A 20896-nucleotide genomic window follows, 5' to 3' on the forward strand; every position below is an offset into this window, starting at 1 on the left:
GGCTCCCTGCAACCTCCGCCTCCCGGATTCAAGCAATTCTCCTGCCTCAGCTTCCCGAGTAGCTGGGATTACAGGCGTGTCCCACCATGCCCGGCTAATTTTTGTATTTTTAGTAGAGACAGGGTTTCACCATGTACTTCAGGTTGGTCTTGAACTCCTGACCTTGTGATCTGCCCGCCTCGGCCTCCCAAAGTGCTGGGATTACAGGCATGAGCCACTGTGCCTGGCCCAACAAACATCTCTTAAAAGACCACTGTATCACATAACTGAGTGACTGTATTATATAAATAGCTCTTGAGGACACCACTCCTCAGTATCATCTTGGAGCTTGCCATCTGTTGAAAACTGTAATAAGCAGGTAGTGACATCACAGAAGAATCATGCTGCTGTACACAGATACATCTGGTCCAATGAACATCTGAGACAGATAGCTGAACCACATTTGTGGTGATGAAAGGTTTGGTCAGAAAAGGAGGCTGGGGTAAAACAGCATCTATTCTGTCATTTGAAGAATGGGAAGGATTTTGCTAGAACAAGAGAGGGTGGGAAAATAAGAAAGGAAAATAGAACACTTTAGGGAAAGGGAATAGTGTGTGCAAAGATGAAGAAGTATAAAAGAAAATGTAGCTTATTCCAGAAACTGCTAAAAGGATCAATATGGTGAGAATATCACAGTAAGTAAATATTAGATTCCAAAAGTATATGAAAAAACAGCTGAGGAATGTGAAACATAGAGAAAATTCTATTTGTTAGCAGTTCTCCCCCTACTCCTGTGACCTGAAAAAAATTCAATACTTTCTGAAGCATTTGGATCCACTTAGCTAAGTGGAATACCAGCATTTCATGGGAATATATGTAACTAGAACAACTAGTTAGGAGCCAACATGGCCATATCTGGTTTTGGAACAAAGTTTAACATGGAATTACGCCTATGACTACACCAGAGTTTGGACTGAAGGTGTTACAAGAGTTGCAGTAAGGATGGTAGAATGATAGTGTGGTTGTAAGCATATTTTAGAGGATTTGTGCATGTGTGTTCCCTGTTATGTGCCTTCTACTCTCTTGGGATTCAGATCTGCTATGCATATGCAAAATTAAAGAAAGATATTTATAATGTGTTTTTAGGATGTATTAGAGGTTAATGACAGAGTCCTGGTCTTGTACATGTTTTATTCTTTCTGTAGCTACAGAAGCATTGAAGAAGAGAAAGTATTACTGGTAGAAAACAAATATAGAACTTCATGTTAGAGAAGTAGGACCCTAACTAATGAGCTCTGACAGTCTGATTTTTAATAGTGTATTTGTAGATATTTGACACTAAGTAGCTACACTTCCACTTATCCTAAAGAGAACTATCACTTCTCTGACAGAATGATAGAGTAGAATTCTTTGTAAAAAATAAATAATTTTATGTACAGTTGTTTTTCAAGATTATTTCAAAACACTTCCTTTTCTTTAAAATGAGTAGTAAATATTTTCTTATTTAGGTAAAATCTTGTTTCTCTTTATTTTTTAAAGCTGTCGTGTCATGAGAGAGCCACGATTCTTCAAACATATTTAACTGCTGGAGAGAATGGCTCAGAATCCCAAGTATCAGCTTCAGCACACGTAAGTTCCCTGAAACAAAACTTCAAATCCCCAAAGTTTTCTTTTCAAGTTGCCAAAGTAAGGTCAAGAAATCCACCAAATTTCTCTAGGGCTGTTTCTTTCTCTTTCTCTCTCTCTATCCCCCTACTCCCCAGGTTTATCATTATCATGTGTTAACATTAAGGTACAAACTGAAGCAGGCTATTTTTGAGGCCAGTATTGGCAATATATCCAGTACACTCAAGGGCCTGAAAAGTTAATAAACTTTTGCTGTAATACAAGAAGGCAAAGGACAGTAATTTGGGGCTCAAAAGAGAGTTGTTACTGATTATATTAAAGCTTTTACTTTGTGCTCTAAAACAAAATGAATAAAATGCAAATTCAAATTGGATAGGCTTTTAAAATACAGTTTGGAAACATGACGGTCACTTTGAATAGCCAGTTGGTTTTTCCTCTTGACATGTAAACTAAAATATTCTGTCAGTTATTTTTAAAAGAGTGGTAATAAAAAAATTAGTGTTGACTATATGGCACTATTTCAGCCAATTTATGTCAAGATAAAACAAAAATGGCACATAATATATTCATCCCTGTTTCAGCTGTTGACAGTTTATTTCTGTTAGTTATTTTTTTATTAGGAAATTTAGTTCCCGGTACATGAGTTTTAGTAAAATTTAATAAAATGTAATATTCATCTATTGTGCTAAGCACTGTGCTATATGCTTTATGTGTACTACAGCACTTTTCATAATAATATTATTGATATTATCAAATATATTTTATTGATGAAGAAATAGAGGCCCAAATAAGGTGAATAAATTTCCTTGGCGTCAACAGCTAATTAGTGGTAGATTTGCAATTTATAGATTTGAGATTTGGGGTAGGTTTTAGGTTTATAATCATATTTCTCTGATACCATTGGCCTTGATATATTCATTATGTTATGTATCAAGCAAAAACTCTGGTACCTTTTCTAAAGTTTAACACAGGAAAAAAGTGTTTTTACACATTTTTAATAGGGAGTTAAATAAAAACTCCAAATTGAATATTTTTTATAATTCCATTTTATTATCAGATTGTGAAATTTAAAAATTCCTCACCTAAGATCTGGCTGGTAAGAGTCTAATAGCATGTCATTTAAAGAAATAATTCTATAGGGTTAAGAAAAAATGCTAGCCATTAATTCTAACCTGATTCAGAGGCAGAATGTAAGCCCTGAGCCCTGAAGGAATAACTTTTCTGTTTATAGAATTTGATCATAAGAAATTTTAAACTCATATACAACTTTTGTAGAAAATGAGACAATTTTTTCTCTTGTTTTTTCTAACTAAAACCACACTTTTTAATTTTTTAAGAACAGGAAATTTGGAAAGTGATTAATTCATAATATGGTCTAATCATTTTACAGAATGTGGAAGGAAAATGTAGGCAAAGGAGAAGGTACACCATTACAACTTTTGTCACAGGATGGGGCAGGGAAGGGTGAGAAGAGTCCAGTTTGTTCATCCAGCTGTGTCCAGCCATATATTTGCTCTATGAAATGCATCTCAGAAAATTAGCCTTGAGATCCTCTAAAACTTACCTTACTTGTCATAGAAGATAGAGTATGTAAGAGCAGTTGTTATATCTAGAGGTAGATGTGGAAAATCCTTTATGAAGGAAATTCTACTTATTTTTGATACTTTGGTTCTAATTTTCCTCAATTCATATACTTATTCATTAAACAATCATTTTGTGAACTGGTAATACAAACATGAGCAATAAAGACTCTTCTTCCTGTAAGAGTTCACAGTCCAGTAGGAGATTATTTATTTATCTGTTTATCTATCTATCTCTGTCTGTCTGTATTTTTATTGAAAAACAAATTTATCATCTCCATAAGTTCAGAGAGTAAAGAAGAAGGATTGTCTACCTAGCTCTTTCTGGAGAAAGGTGGAGGCAAGGGAAGGTTGCAAATAGTTAATTCTTGTATATGCTGCTGGATAAGGGTCCAACCTCATTCTTTTGCGTGTGGATATCCAGTGTTCCCAACACCATTTGTCAAAGAGACTGTCCTTTCCCAATTGAGTAGTCTTGGCATCCTTGTTTAAAATCATTTGACCATACACAATAAAAGACTTATTTCTAGGCTGTCTATTTTGTTATATTGGTTTGTGTATCTGTCTTATGCAAACACTATGCTGTTTTGATTACTGTAGCTTTGTAATGTGCTTTGAAATCAGAAGTGTGAGTAGTCCAACTTTGTTCTTCTTGTCTAAAATTATCTTGGCTATTTGGTATTCCTTAAGATTCTATGTGAATTTTAGAATGGATTTTTTTTATATTTCTGCAAAAAAATGCCATTGGGATTTGATAAGAATTACATTCAATCTGTAGATTGCTTTGGGTAGTAAGAACATTTTAACAGTATCAGTTCTTTCAATCTATTGGTATCAGATATATTCCATTTATTTGTCTTCTTTAATTTCTTTAAGCAAGGTTTTCTGGTTTTCAGTGTATACCTTTCACCTTCTTGGTTACATTTATTCCTAAGTACTTTATTATTATTATTGAGACAGGGTCTCACTCTGTCACCCAGGCTGGAGTGCAGTGGCATGATCTCAGCTCACTGCAACCTCAGCCTCCTAGGTTCAAGCAATTCTCCTGCCTCAGCCTCCCGAGTAGCTGGGATTACAGTCATGTGCCACCATGCCCAGCTAATTTTTTGTATTTTTAGTACAGACAGGATTTCACCATGTTGGCCAGGCTGGTCTCAAACTCTTGACCTCAGGTGATCGATCGGCCTCGGCCTCCCAAAGTTCTGGGATTACAGGTGTGAGCTACCATGCCCGGCCAGTATTTTATCTTTTTAATGCTATTATATAGGGAATTGTTTTCTTAATTTCATTTTTAGATTGTTCATTGCTAGTGCATGGACACACAATTGATTTTTTCATGTTGATTTTGTATCCTGCTGCTTTGCTGCATTTGATCATTATTCGCTAATGTTATTTATTTGTATTTTGTGCATGGAATATTTAGGGTTTTTTACATAGGGATTACCCCGATCTTAAAACAGAAAGTGCTGCACCCCAGGAAATCCCTTAGTCTTAGCCAAACTGAGATGGTTGGTCAGTCTAGGTGTTGCTGATTTGGTGGTAGAGAAACAGTGACTATTAGTAGCAAGATAGTGCTTTTTATGAATTGAAATTTTGATTAAGAAATTTGTAGATTGGCTGGGCACAGTTGCTCACACCTGTAATCCCAGAACTTGGGGAGGCCGAGGTGGGTGGATCACCTGAAGTCAGGAGTTCAAGACCAGTCTGGCCAACATGGTGAAACCCTGTCTCTACCAAAAATACAAAAAAAGAAAAAAAATTAGCCAGGCACAGTGGTGCATAACTGTAATCCCAGCTACTTGGGAGGCTGAGGCAGGAGAATTGCTTGAACCTGGGAGGCGGAGGTTGCAGTGAGCTGAGATCACGCCATTGCACTCCAGCCCAGGCAACAAGAATGAAACTCCATTAAAAAAAAAAAAAGCTAAAAGAAATTTGTAGATTGACATACAATTGTAAGAAATAAAACTTAGCAAGTTCATGTACCCTTTACCCAGTGGTAACATCTTGCAAAATTATGACACAATATCACAACTGGTATATTGTTGATATGGATCTAATCCACTGATCTTATTTAAATTTGACCAGTTTTACTTGTATTCATTTGTGTGTGTGTGTGCATTTAATTTTATATAATTTTATCACATGTGTAGGTTCATGTATCCCTCACCACTATCGAGATACAGAACCATTCCGCCATTACTAGGATTCCTCCTGTTGGCTGTTGTTTAATAACTCTACCTGCTTTGCTCTCATCCTTTCCTGACCCCTTTCTTCTCTCACCCCTACCCAATTCTGTCCGTAAACCCTAGCAACCATTAATATACTCTCCTTTTCTAAAATTTTATCATTTCAAAATATATATATGCATATATAAATGTATATGCATAAATACATGTATGTGTATTTGAAATTATACAGTATATAATCTTTTGTGTTTATTTTTTATTGCTCAGCATAAACTCTGAAGATTCATCTAAGTTGTTGCAAGTATCGCTAGTTCATTCTTTTCTATTACTGAGTAATATTACATGGTATCGATGTACCATAGTTTGTTGACCATTCACTTGTAAAATAATATCAGAGTTTTTTCTACCTTTTTTCTTGAGACGGAGTCTCGCTCTTTCACCCAGGCTGGAGTGCAGTGGCGCAATCTGGGCTCATTGCAACCTCCACCTCCTGGGTTCAACCGATTCTCCTGCCTCAGCCTCACGAGTAGCTGGGACTACCAAGTAGCTAGGACTACAGGCGCATGCCACCATGCCTGGCTAATTTTTTATTTTTTTTTAGTAGAGACGGGGTTTCACCATGTTAACCTGGATGGTTTCAATCTCCTGACCTTGTGATCTGCCCGTGTTGGCCTCCCAAAGTGCTGGGATTACAGGCATGAGCCACTGCACCCAGCGTCTACTTTTTAGCTATTAAAAATAAAACTGCAATGAACATTCATGTATAGATTTTCTGTGTGAATATAACTTTTCATTTATCTGCAATAAATGCCCAAGAGTGAAATTTCTGGTTTATATAGTAAGTACACATTTTATTTCATAAGAAATTGCTTAACCTTTTAAGAGTGACTGCACCATTTTACATTCCCATTCATACATATGAACAATGTATGAGTGAGTGATCCAGTTTCTCTGCATCCTTGCCAGTGTTTAGTCTTGTCAGTAATTTTTATTTTAGCTATTCTCATAGGTGTGTAGTGGTATTTCATTGTAGTTTTAATTTGGATTTTCCTAATGGCTAATCATGCTGAACATTTTTTCATATACTTATTTATCATCTATATATCCTCCTTGGTGAAATGCCAGTTTATATCTCTTGCCCATTTTCTAGTTGGATTGTCAATGTTTTTTCTTTTACAATTGAGTGTTCAGAATTCTTTGTATATTCTGGATACTATTCTTTTGTCAGACATGTGGTTTGCAAATATTTTCTCCCAGTCTGTAGCTTGTCTTTTCATCTTATTTTTATGGTCTTTTACAAGACTGACGTTTTTAATTTTGATGAGACCTCATTAACAAGTTTTCCTTTTTGGATTGTCCTTTTGGTGTAAAGTCTAAAAACTTCTTGCTTGACCCTGGATGCTGAAGATTTTTTCATGCTTTTTTTTGACAAGTTTTATAGTTTAACTTTTAAATATAAGAGCATTATATACTTTCAATTAATTTTTTTATAGGTGTGAGGTTTAGGTTAGGTTCATTTTTCTGCCTATCAATTGCTCCAGCACCATTTGTTGAAAAGACTTTTTTCACCTTTGAATTATTTTTGTACCATTGTAAAAAAAAATTTGCGTGGATCTGGGTTCTCTGTTCTGTTCTGTTGATCTACATGTTTATCCAACTGTTAATACTGCACTGTCATTCTTAACTGTAGCTATATGGAAAGCCTCAATGTCAGAGTGTTCCCTCTCACTTTTTTCCTTGTCATGATTGAGAACAAGCTTGGCTGTGTGTGCCAAAACCTTGCTGGGACTTTGATAGGAATTACATTAAGCCTATAGATCAATTTGGGGAAGAATTGACATCTTTATTATGTGAGCCTTCAAATCCATGAATATGGTATATCTCTTCATTTATTTAGTACTTTTTTGATTTTTTACATTAGTGTTTTGTAATTTTCAGCATATAATTTTTACAGGTTTGTTCAGTGTATACTTTAGTATTTCATTTAGTATTTCATTTCTTTGGAATGGTTGGAAATAGTATTCTGTTTTAAATTTTGATTTTCTTCTTTTCAATGTTAATTCATTAACAGAAATATACACTTTGTGTGTGTGTGTGTTGATCTGGTATTCAGCAACCTTGCTAAATGAATTTTTTTTTTCTGTAAAGCTTTTGGGGTTTGCTTTTTTTTTAAAAAAAATTTATTTTTTAAAAGTTAATATGTGCATTTCAGGAAACTGAAAAACACAAGAGGCAAAGAACAAAGTCCTCTATGATAACAAGTGGTTTACAGTTTGACATGTCCTTCTACATCCTGTGTGTATGTAGACAAAATATCCTATTTTATGGGATTGAGATCATACAGTGTGTATCATGCTTTTTCACACATCATGAATATTTACCAATTTGAAATCCCAAAGCTATATGAGTATTTCGATAGCCAAAAATACACTACACCAACTCACCAACTACACCTATTTTAGAAAAAAATGTAATCCTGCCTTCCCTGGGCCAAAATTTCATAGATGATAAAAATGACAACATGCCTCTAGATAAAAGCATTGGCAGAGTTCTGATTTAAATACTGCATTCCCTTAATGCTCAATTTAAAATGAGACATAAACTGTAATCCAAGAACTTTGGGATGCTGAGGCAGGTGGCTCAACTTGAGGCCAGGAGTTTGAGACCAACCTGGCCAACATGGAGAAACCCTGTTTCAATAAAAAAAAAAAAACATATATATATATATATGTGTGTGTGTGTATATATAATGAAACATACAGCAACAGAATACATTAAGTATAATGTTTCTAAGAGAATTCATTAGCAGATCTGTACCATTAAAATATTAGCAAGGTGTGTTGTCATTGAATTACTTAACCTATTCCCATAGCACAGCCAAAAGAATTGCACATACATCAATGGCTATTGTCAAAATGTAAATATATATACATCTGTATACATTTTTCCCTTTATACGTCCTTGTGCCCTTCTGCTGCCAACCTAGTGAGCAAGTCTTGATATACACTGCTCAGAGGTGGTTTAACAATTTCATGTCCAAGGTGCATCTTTTCTATCAATTATAACAAAAATATATTTATAAATTGCTAATTCACTAGCTCTACTTTTTAACCTACATTGTCACCTCAGGACATTTATAAAGCTTAGATGTTGCAAAATAATGAGCTTTGTCCACAATAAACACAGGTTTACTCAACACTACTTTGTATACAGTGGACAAACTGAAGTCCTTATTTAAAACATTTAGTCTTTCCAGATGTTTAGAAGTGCACAAAATTGTTAAAAATAGAGGTAGTGAATAACACACTTTGCAGATATCCTTTTGATTCACATGAAATGTTGTCTTTTAAAAATTAATCAAACCACTTCTCTGATCAGTACACATATTTATGCTGGTTCAAGGAGGAAGGAGGAGTAGAAAGTGCAAAGAGTTTTATACCAGTGTGTTTATGGCGAGGCACAAGTGACCATTGGCCCTTATGTCTGCATTTCCTTTTACAGTGCTGTGTATATAGCGTATATAAGCAAACAAACAAGTCCTAATTTATAACATCTAGTCTTTCTAGATGTTAGAGATGTTGTCAGTGTGTGACAAAAGGAGAGTCAGTAAAGTAATACATGGGAGTACACTTTGTGTTAAAATTCACAGGGAAGATGGTTATTAAAAACACAGAAGTGTAATTGTTAAAATCCCCTCTAAGTACTACAGATGCTTATACCTGTCCACTGGGTTGATAAAGTAGAAAGGGGAAGGGTTTTAGGCCATAATGTTTATTTTTAGAAAACACTTTCAAATTATAACCTGTGTTATATATATGCATCATTTATTCAATGCTACTGTGTATAGAGTGGAAAACTTATGTCCTATTTGAAACATCTAGTATTTCTAGGAAGTATGCAGGGAGAAGGGTTCTATGCCCGTCATTTACACTAGTTCAGTTGGTCTAATCATCGCTCTATATGTGGATTTTTATTAATATTGTTGGGTATTAAAGGATAAACAAGTCCTAATGCTCAAAGTATGTTAAAAGTAGAGTAGTAAAACAATCCCTTTATGAATGTCCTTTTGTTAATTTTTAGTGAGGACTGTCTTCTGGGAGTGACCTTTGTTAATCCACTTTTTGGAGCTAGGCATAGTCCTATACTTAGTCACTGGGATGGTGGAAGAGGGACAACAGGAAGGGTAAAGGGAAGGGCTATTTGCTAGTATCTCTGTATCTAGAAGATAGTTTTAGATGATAGCCATAGGTCTATATGAGCATTTTTAGTAGAGTTCTTGAGATTTTCTATGTAAACAGTTAAGTCATGTGCAAATTGAAACAGTTTTATCTTTTTCGTTTTAATATGCACATCTTTTATTCATTATCTTGCCTTACCGTGGTGGCTAGAATTTGCTGTATTATGTTGAATAAGAGTGGTGAAACAGAGATCCTTCCTTTGTACCTGACCTTAGGGAAAAAACATTCAATCTTTCACCATTAAGTATGACCTAGCATTTTTTAGATTCTCTTTATCAAGTTGAGAGAAAATCCCTCTATTCTTGACTTGGCTGGCAGTTTTTATGATTAATGGGTGTTGGATTCTATCAAATGCCTTTTCTGCATATAATAATGTTATATAATTATATGATCTTTTGAACTTACCTTGTTGTAACCAGGTTACAGTGATTAATTTTTGAATGTTGAACCAGCCTCGCATACCTGGAATAGATCCCGTTTGGTGATAGTGTATAATCCCTTCCTTCCTTCCTTTCTTCTTTCCTTCCTTCCTTCCTTCCTTCCTCCCTCCCTCCTCCCTCCCTCCTTCTCTTCTCTTTCTCTCTTTCTCTTTCTTTCTTTCTTCTTTCTTCCTTCCTTCCTTCTTCCCTTCTTTCCTTCCTTCCTTCCTTCTTTCTTTCCTTCCTTCCTTCCTTCCTTCCTTCCTTCCTTCCTTCCTTCCTTCCTCCTTCCTTCCCTCCCTCCCTCTCTCCCTCCCTTTCTTTTCTTTTCTTTCTCTTTCTCTTTTTCTTTTCTTTTCTTTTTCTTTTTTTCTCTTTTTCTCTTGGGACTAGCTCTGTCACCCAGACTGGAGTGCAGTGGTGTGATCATGGCTCATTGTCTCTTGGGCTCAAGCCATACTCCCTCCTCAGCCTCCAGCATAGCTGGAACCACAGGCGTGCCCCACCATGCCCGGCTAATTTTTTATTTTTATTTTTTTGTAGAGACAGGGTTTCACCATATTGTGCAGGCTGATCTCAAACTACTAGGCTCAAGCGATCCACCTGCCCCAGCCTCCCAAAGTACTGGGATTATAGGTGTGAGCCATTGCAACCAGCCTAATTCTTCCTATAGATTTTCAAATTTACTTTGCTGATAATTTGTTTTAATGTGTAAGTTCACAAGAGATATTGATCAATAACTTTTTTTTATGTTTTTTGGTCTGCTTTTTGTACATAGTAACACTATCCTTGTAAAATGAGTTGGGAAGTGTTCTCTCTTCTGTCTTCAGGAAGAGATTGTATAAAATTGGTGTTAATTTTTCTCTAAATGTTTGACAGAATCTCTAGTGAAACCATCTGGAATAAAAGTTACTTTCTTGGGAGCTTTTTAATTACAAATTCAATTTATTATCTAATGTTTATAAAACTAGTCAGATTATGTATTTCATGTTGGTTGAGTTTTAGTAATTTGTGGTTTTCAATAAATTAGTTCATTTCTTCTAAGTAGTCAAATGTATGAGCATAAAGTCATTCTTGGCATTCCCATATTATTCATTTAATAGTTGCAAGATTTGTAATAACATCACTCATTTCATTTTTAATATTGGTAATTTGAATCTTATCTTTTTTATTTTGTCAGTCTTGCTACAGGTTTATCAATTTTTTGATCCTTTTTAAAGAACCAGCTCTTAGTTTTATTGATTACCTCTAGTTTTACCTATTTTCAATTATATTTATTTCTGCTCTTATCTATAAAATTTCTTTTCCACTGTTTGTTTCAGCTTTACATTGCTCTTTCTTTTCTAGTTTTTTTGAAGTGAAACTTAGATTATTAAATTGTGACCTTTGTTTGTTTTCAATGTACGTATTTAGTGCTATAAGTAGCTCCCTCAGTACTGGCTTAGCTGCATCTCACATACTTTGATATGTTGTATTTTCATTTTTATTCAATGCTATGCATTAAAAAATTTCCTTTGACAATTTCTCTTTGACCGATGAATCATTTAGAGGTATGTTGTTTAATTTCTGCATGTTTGGAGATTTTCCTGTTGACCTTCATTTTTTCATCTTTTGTGTGATTCCATTATGGTCAAAGGTGACATTCCATATTACTTAAATTCTTTTGAATTTGTTGTGGTTTGTTTTATGGCCCAGGAGATGTGGTCTGAGTCAAAGGTCCAAAAGAGCATAATGGATGCATTAGGGATGTGTGTGTGGGTGAGGTGTGTGTGTGAACGTGGTGGGAGGTGGGGAGGTTAGCGTGTTTTAGAAAAGGGAATAAAGCTGTCAAAGATGATTCAGGGACAGACAGTTAAGTGAAAGTCACATACTCAAAATCACAGCTAGTAAGTAGTTGAGATTAAAAGGCAGCCTTTCTCACTCTACATGCATTGCTTTTTTCTCATTGCCTCTCCAAAGATATGAACAATAAGTAAACAGAGATATGAAGCATGATTAAAAAATTAAAATATGTGGTAAAATTTAAAAGAAATTAAATTAAATTTAGCAAGGCTACTGTTTTGTCCAAACAACCCCATATCCTTCTTTGGTCATTAAAGTAGTGCTAGATACTATAACAGAATAACCCGGAGATCTCAGTGACTCAATACAATTATTTCTCCCTTTTTCATATAAAGTTCAATAAGAGATGGTGGTTATAGAGGGTGGATTCTGCTCCACACAAAATTAGAGGGAGCAAATATTCAGGGACCCAGGTTGAGGGAGACTTGTTTAACTCATGTTTTCCAAGGCCTTTCTGGGTGTCATCTCCTATTGGTAAATTAAGGAAAAGAGAGTGTGTGATCATTTGGCCAACCCTACAAATTATACACATTATTTTATCCACATTTAGTTTATTTTATCCACATTTATCCACATCTGACCAACTAAATTAGTCAGATGATACACAAATGCAAAGGAAAATGGAAAATGTATCCTAGTTTTCTAAATATGCAAAAGGGGAAATGATTTAGTAAACAGTTTTTCAGTTTCTGCCACACATGATGTATCTATCAGGACCTCTTTACATAATTTACATATGTCACAGTCATTTTAAGCAATTGTTGCCATATTTTTTGATTTTGTAGATTGGGCAGAAAATGTTGTCAGACTCTGTATTAGTTCATTCTCCTACTGCTATGAAGAAATACCTGAGACTGGGTAATTTATAGAAAAGAGGTTTAATTGACTCACAGTTCCACATGGCTGGGGAGGCCTCAGAAAACTGAAAACCATGCTGGAAGGCAACTCTTCAGAGGAGAGTGACACCAGGGGAAATGCCAGATGCTTATAAAACCATCAGATCTGTGAGAACTCATTCACTATCATGAGAACAGCATGGGGGAAATGGCCCCCATGATCCAATTACCTCCACCTGGTCCTGCCCTTGATACATGGGGATTATTACAATTCAAGGTGAGATTTGGGTGGGGACACAGAGCCAAACCATATCATTCCATCCCTGGTCCCTCCCAAACCTCCTGTCTTCACATTCCAAAACACAATCATGCCCTTTCAACAGTCCCCCAAAGTCTTAAATCATTTCAGTATTAACGCAACAGTCCAAATTCAAAGTCTCATCTGAAAGCAGGCAAGTCCCTTTCACTTAGGAGCCTGTAAAATCGAAAGCAAGTTAGTTACTTCCTAGATACAATGGAGGTACATGCATTGGGTAAATACACCTGTTCAAAATGGGAGAAATTGGCCAAAACAAAGGGGCTGCAGGCCCCATGCAAGTCTGAGATCTAATAGGGCAGTCATTAAGCCTTAAAGTTCCAAAATGATCTCTTTTGACTTCATATCTCACATCCATATCACCCTGATGAAAGTGGTGGGCTCCCATGGCCTTGGGCAGCTCTGCTTTGCAGGGTACAGTCCCCCTCCCAGTTGCTTTCACAGGCTGGCATGAGTGCCTGTGGCTTTTCCAGGTGCACCATGCCAGCTGTCAGTGGATGTGCCATTCTGGGGTCTGGAGGATGGTGGCCCTCTTCTCACAACTCCACTAGGCAGTGCACCAGTGGGTACTCTGTGTGGGGGATCTGACCTCACATTTCCCTTCTGCCCTGTCCTAGCAGATGTTCTCCATGAGGGCTCCACCCCTGCAACAAACTTCTGCCTGGACCTCCAGGCATTTCCATACATCCTCTGAAATCTAGGTGGAGGTTCCCAAACCTCAGTTCTTTACTTCTGTACACCTGCAGGCCAAACACCACATGGAAGCTGCCAAGGCTTGGGGCTTGCACATTTTGAAACAATGGCCTGAGCTGTACCTTAGCCCCTTTTAGCTAGGGCTGGAGCTGAAGCAGCTGGGAGGCAGATCAGCTCCCAGCTTGTCCCAAGGCTGCACAGAGCAGGGGGACTGTGGACCCACCCCAGGAAACAATTTTTCCCTAATAGGCCTCCAGGCCTGTGGTGGGAGGGGCTGCCATGAAGGTCTCTGACATGCCTTGGAGATGTTTTCCCCACTGTCTTGATGATTAACATTCAACTCCTTATTATTTATGCAAGGTTCTGCAACTGGCTTGAATTTCTCCCCAAAAAATGGGTTTTCTTTTCTATATCATTGTCAGCCTGCAAATTTTCCAAACTTTTATGCTCTGCTTCATCTTGAACACTTTGCTGCTTAGAAATTTGTTCCGCCAGATACCTTAAATAATCTCTCTCAAGTTCAATGTTCCACAAATCTCCAGTGCAGGGGCACAATGCTGCCAGTCTCTTTGTTAAAGCATAGCAAGAGTCACCTTTACTCCAGTTCCCAGAAAGTTCCTCATCTCCATCTGAGACCACCTAAGCCTGAACTTTATTGTCCATATTACTATCAGCATTTTGTTCATGGGCATTCAGCAAGTCTCTAGGAAGTTCCAAACTTTCCCACAACTTCCTGTCTTCTTCTGAGCCCTCCAAACTGTTCCAACCTCTGCCTGCCGCCCAGTACCAAGGTCACTTCCACATTTTTCGGTACCTTTATAGCAGCACCCCACTCTCTGTGGTATCAATTTACTGTATTAGTTCATTCTCATGCTGCTACAAAGAAATACCTGAGACTGAGTGATTTATAAAGAAAAGAGGTTTAATTGACTCACAGTTCGACATGGGTGGGGAAGCCTCAGGGAACTGAAAATTATAGTGGAAGGCACCTCTTCACAGGGAGGCAGGAGAGAGAGAGTACAAGCAGGGGAAATGCTAGACACTTACAAAACCATCAGATCTTGTGAGAACTCACTCACTATCATGAAAACAGCATGGGGGAAACTGCCCCATGATTCAGTTACTGCCACCTGGTCTCTCCCTTGACACACAGGGATTATTGAGATTATGGGGATTATAATTCAAGGTGAGATTTGTGTGGAGACACAGAGCCAAACCATATCGCACTCCTAATGGCTATGGATCAGACTATCTACTGTTACAAATAAAAGGTTTTTTTTTTTCAGTCATTGGCCATGCTGAAAACATTAAGTGATTTCCAACTCATAATTAATAGGGCAAATTTTCATTCAGGGACACAGGCAACAGCTTTCTTAGCTGTATGTTTACTTTTCTTCTGTGATAATATATCCAGATACAGCAAGTGAGAAAGGATGCTGAAAGTCTTTTTCAATGAAAATGATTTGGAACTATTAAATAAGAGCAATTTTTTCCAAAATGTTTCTTGTAGAACACTAGTCCTTGAATATACTCCAAAGGAAAAAATATAGTTATTTACCCATAAAAGTTTACCAAGGAATGATACTCAAATATCTCTCTTGAGTATTTACAATACATGAGAACATATTAAATATTCTAAATAATTCTGCCATAAAGAATTTTGGTTTTAACCTCAGCTTTTCTAATACTTGTCATAGATTTCTGGGTTTTAATACCACATGCTATTGTGTTACATCTGTGAGAAATGAAATTCCACTTGACTGTCATTACAATTGAACTTCCTAGTTTTGAATGCCACTTTCTATACTGAAAAATTAGTAAGAAAGTATTTTTCATATGAGTAATATTGTTTCGTAGGGCTTTAAGAATACATAGAATAAAATACATTTAGTCATGTTTTCCCTTTTTATTCTTATTCCCTACTGCAGTTATTAGCAAACTTAGCACCAACAGGGTGAACATTAATTTGTATAGTTTTTCCTTCCTCTCCCTTAAAAATATATTGCATTATGTAAACTTCAGTTTATTTTCTCCTTAGGCTACCAAATTCACTTCATAAGTTTTGGAAGTCCTTTTTTCCACTACCAATATTTCTATATTTTTTCATAGAAACATTTCCTCACTCTGGTGAGGAAGAATAATCTCAGAAGAACAATCTTAGGCCCTTTCTTTTACCTTCAGTTTCTCCATTTTGTTTTTATTTTTCTCTTCTGCATTTTGAACCTGAACCAGAGATAAAATATAAGAAAGAATTTGAGGTTGATGTCAGAAGCATTTCCAACAGGGCTAAGGAAGTATATTTTTGGAAGGTGAGTGTGATTTATAATACCATGCAGGAGTAGTGGATATGCCACATGATGTCATTCCTTTGTTTTTGTTTTCTAACTTGAAGAAAAATTTATGATTTTTTACATTGGCATAGAAAATAAAAATAGAGCATTGACTAATATTTAAAAAATGATCCTGCTTACTTGATATGCTATCATCTTTTATTATGCTTTGCATATAAGCAAAATTATTTTCTACTGTAGTTTTGCAATATAATATTGTAAAAGTATATTTGCCAAACACAATATTTGGAGTTAGTTAAAATTTATTATCTGTTTCATTAAATACTTTTACTGCTCTTGCCTTTTCTCCCTTCTCTCTTTTCTGGCATAACTACCAGTAACTGTAAAGATATGTGAACTGATATTTACAAAATGGCAGGCACCTTTTCCTGAGGATTATCAATCAGTACCATTTGTGCAGATGAACCATTGCCAACCTCCATACACTAGGTTATTTTAAAAATAATGCTTAATAAAAAAAATCTAGTTGATGGTGATGGAATAATCTTTATTCTGGGTAAACTTTGTAAGTTTGGATTAAGACCACAAGATATCAAAACATTTGTGGGACCATATTGTGCTATTGGTTTGGCCCTCAAGAAATCAGAAGGTAACTCTGGTGTTCCAGGAACTATTCAACCTAAGAATCTTAGTGTACTTAGCTTTAATGAAGTAAGTTAAGTTATCTGAGGCTGTGCTTTCATTAGGTAGCTACTAGCCACAGGTGGCTATTGAAATTAAAATTAATTAAAAATAAACAAAATTAAGTAGTTTCTCATTCACACTAGCCACATTTCAAGTGCTCAATAGTCACATATTACTAGTGGCTACTGTGCTGAACAGTATAGATTGTCGGATATTTCCATCATTGTTGCAAGTTATAATGAAAAGGGCTAATTCAGAGGGCATTATTATTTCCAGTTCATATATAAAGGACAAAAAGCTAGAATTGCACCCTTGATTATCAGTCACTTCAATTTATTTGGAACAGTCTTAATTACTCAGATATGAGATACTTTCCTGAACAGTTGTATAACCTACTGGAAAAAATATTGGATTGGAAGATAGGATAAGTGAAGTTTGTTCCAACCATAAACTCATGTTGATGAGAAAATAATTTGACTTATTTAAGTTACTTTTACCTGTGGAAAACCAAACTATGAGACATGTGCAGAAAAGAGTTAACATAGCAAGCCTGACTACTATCCTTAGAAAGGGTACTTACAAAATTGGCCCTTGCCTGGTATCTGAAAACTTGGATTTCGAAAGAATTCCCACCATTTCCTCATGAGAGTGTCTCACTGTGCCAAAAATGCTTGTACGAACAATATGGTTTGTGCTGAACTCCTCCTTCCCTACTGGGAGTCTGGAATGTGTGTATGTGCCAGGCAGAGGGTGCTTACATGACTAGCCCCAAACAAAAACCTTGGTGCTGAGTCTCTAACAAGCTTCCCTGGTAGATATTTCACACTTGTCACAACTTATTATGGGGGACTTAAGCATGTCCTGTGTGGTTCCAGTGGGAGACGATTCTAGAATCTCACTCCTGGTGGTTTCCCCCAGACTTCACCCCACGTGACTTTTCTCTTTGCTGATTTTTCAGTGTATCTTTTTGTTGTAATAAATCGTAGCCATGAATATGACTATATACCAAAGTCCATGAGTCTTTCTAGCAAATCACCAATCCCAGGGGTGGTCTTGACCCTCAACACACCTCATAATTATGTTGAAAGGGTAATATGAAATCTAAAGTTTAAGAATAAGTTTGAATTCCAAACACAGTGCCATACACTTGTCAGTTATTATTAATAATTGTACTGAATCTGGCAAGGAAGAAAAATCAGACAAAATATTTATTCAAAAATACACAAAATAAGGTTGTTTAAAATAAAACTGAAAATCTATATACTCCTGAATAAATTATATCTAACATTTTAAGACATAATTGTGGTGTTATTTTATTTACATTAACTGGGGACACTGAACCGTAACACTATATTAGGATTTGGGAAGATATGACTTAGAGAAAAACAGAGGACATCATGCCCTTCTTGGACTTTTAAGTATCTACAGAAACCCTTCCAAAGCAGTCTGGAAATGGGAGCTCAAGAGGCTAAGATAAGAATTTCAGTGAAACAGAATAGCACTCATCCTTCCTTGGATCAAGTTTAAAGAAGCTGCAAAGTCCTCCTCACACAAGTCTCTGGATATGAATCTGTCTTTCTGCAACAGGTTTAAGAGACTCAAGACCTCAGAGCTGACATATCTGGGTGTTTCTTGACAGAGACTGAGAAATATGGCCTTGGCTTCCTGTGGTGGGAGTGAAAGCAGAGCTCTCTCTCCTTTTATTTTAAAAGTCAAATTTATAAAGTATCTTGTTGTAGTGAATGCTTTCCTGGCTCAAACATCATAATCTTTACCTAAACATGAGAATTTTTCTCTTTGCTGTGCAATTCAGTCATATCCAAATTCCAAATGTCAACTCACCCTCTTCTCTGATTTCCACCACCCATTTTTTACAACATGGCTCCAGGGAGGATATATCCTTGGTTTCCTGCAATGATGTCTGATGAAAGTACTCGTGCCTTTTTTCTTCCCTCTCCCACCCCATTCTTTCTTTCATACCTTTCTTTTTCCATTTCCTAAGGTCCTTATTCAGATGACCAATTTCAAAGGTTTGGACCAAAACCTCCCCAGGCGTCAGAGCTTTTGGGGGCCTAAGTTTAAGTACAAATTGTTTCTAGGGGATACCCAAAGGTTGTCTTTATGACCACAGTGACTTTAAAAAATATATCGAAGAGAAAAACAGAACAAGTATCAGACTTCATGCAGTACAAAATAGCACGAGGAATAAGACTGCAGATATATGGAACCAGATTGCTTGAGTTTGAATTCTATCTTCTCTGCTTATTTCTGTTTCGTCTTAGGCAATTTACTTAACCACCCTGTGCCTTGATTTACTCACCTATTAAATGCAATAGCAACAGTATCTATTAATACCATGCCCCCCTTTTTTTAATAAAGACAGTGTCTCACTCTGTCACTCACGCTGGAGGGAGTCAATGGCATAATCATAGTTCACTGCAGCCTTGATTGCCTGGGTTCAAGTAATCCTCCCACCTCAGCCTTCCAAGTAGCTAGAACTACAGGCATTTGCCACCATGCCTGGCTATTTTTAAAAAATTTTTTTATAGATGGGGTCTCACTATGTTGCCAAGGCTGGTCTAGACTCTTGGCCTAAAGTGATCCTCCCATCTTGGCCTCCCAAAATAATGGGATTACAACCATGGTCCACCAAGCCTGCCCATCACCTATCTTATTGAGATATTGTGAAGATTAAATCAGTTAACTTATGTAAATTACATAGAACACTTAGTAGGTGCTATATAAATATGGTGACCACTTAATTGATCACCCAACCTGGGATGCATTTGAAGATAAAAAGGGGCATTATTAATAATTATACCAGAACAAGTATAATGGTAAGTGCTCAGCATTATTATTTTTAAATTTTACTTGAAAGAAAACTTATTTTTAAGTAGCAAAATTCTCTTCAAATGGAAAACTCTTTAATATAAACTTTCCTGCTAATAAAGGCACAGAATATAGGAGAAAAAAAATGAATGTACCCCTGTGTTATAGGACTTGGGAAAAATGAATTCAGTTGGGTCACAGGAGCACATGCACAGTGAGCTGTCATCTTTGAGATTGGGGAGGGAATACTTATTGAGGACAAGAGTATCTTTTTACATTCGTTCAAAGTGCAGAGGTGGTGGGGGCAGAAAACCTTATTTGAAGGTGAAGTTAAGTTAAATTCATTACGGGCCAGTCAGTTATTAAAAGCACTAATGACAGCAAAGCAAGCATAAAGCACCTCCAACAATTTGCCAAGCATTCTTGCCTTGCTGCCTTTCGGTAACGGTTTCTCTAAAATGATTTTAAAACTATCGAGATGTATATGACAACTAAGTGATCTCACTTGTCACTTGGTCAATATCGTTTCCTTCCAGAGTAGTTCAGCCTCAGATGTCATTTATATGTACTTTGTTCTGATTATCATTCAACAGTGACAGCAAATATTTTTCTCTTCTTTCTCTCTAATCCTCTTTTCTGGCTTACAGATCTTTTCTTGGCCCTTGACAGAAGAAGCAGAGTAACTTTTCTTAGGTGGCATAATTCTTCAAAATGTGTTCATTTTGAAGAACAGGGGTGATGGATGGTAATACACAGGCAGGGATCAACAGTCCCAGAACTGAAGGAAGAGTTGACAAATGTATCAAAGATGCCTAATCAAAATGTGTCCACATTCTGCTAAATAAATTCTGGTTGAGCAGAACTAACGAAATCTTCTATGTTTTCTTATTGTTAATATTTTTTGTTTTGAATATGAGATGATATACAGAAGGAAACAAAACAAAACTGATGACAAACTAGCAGTTTGAGTTTTGCTAATGTTTGAAGATGAGTAATTGCCAAATGGGGAGTTTGAGTCTCAGAAAACAGTAGAGAAAAAATAGCTTTTTGAGATTTCAAAAACCAAATATTAAAAAAAATTAATTGAAAAACTCAAAATGTTGATGCTCACTTATTAACATTTCATAAGTTAAAAATTTTGATGTTATTGGATAATCAAATGCATTTGTATCTATAAACCACAATTTGTCGTAGCACAGATTCAGTTCTACTCCAGGTCAAATCATGCCCCATTCTTAGCAAACAAAAACTACAGAAATTAGTAGTCTTATATAACACAGTTCACAACACTAATCATGTACCACAACTTGATGTTTTTAGTAACAGAGGATATGGCATATAATTTTTCACATGTGTTATAGGTATCTTTGTTTTTGA

General features: G+C 36.3%; 1 long non-coding RNA gene across 1 annotated transcript; it reads left to right on the top strand.

Moving 5' to 3' along the window:
- The first annotated feature begins 529 nt into the window (after nucleotides 1-529).
- On the top strand, nucleotides 530-20389 carry LOC134730206 (uncharacterized). The gene is made up of 4 exons (XR_010111871.1): nucleotides 530-660; nucleotides 1519-1608; nucleotides 15948-16024; nucleotides 20167-20389. It is a non-coding gene; the product is annotated as an uncharacterized LOC134730206 (long non-coding RNA).
- Nucleotides 20390-20896: the final 507 nt, after the last annotated feature.

The sequence above is a fragment of the Pan paniscus genome, chromosome 3 (assembly GCF_029289425.2).
Source record: "Pan paniscus chromosome 3, NHGRI_mPanPan1-v2.0_pri, whole genome shotgun sequence".
Taxonomy (NCBI): Eukaryota; Metazoa; Chordata; class Mammalia; order Primates; family Hominidae; genus Pan; species Pan paniscus.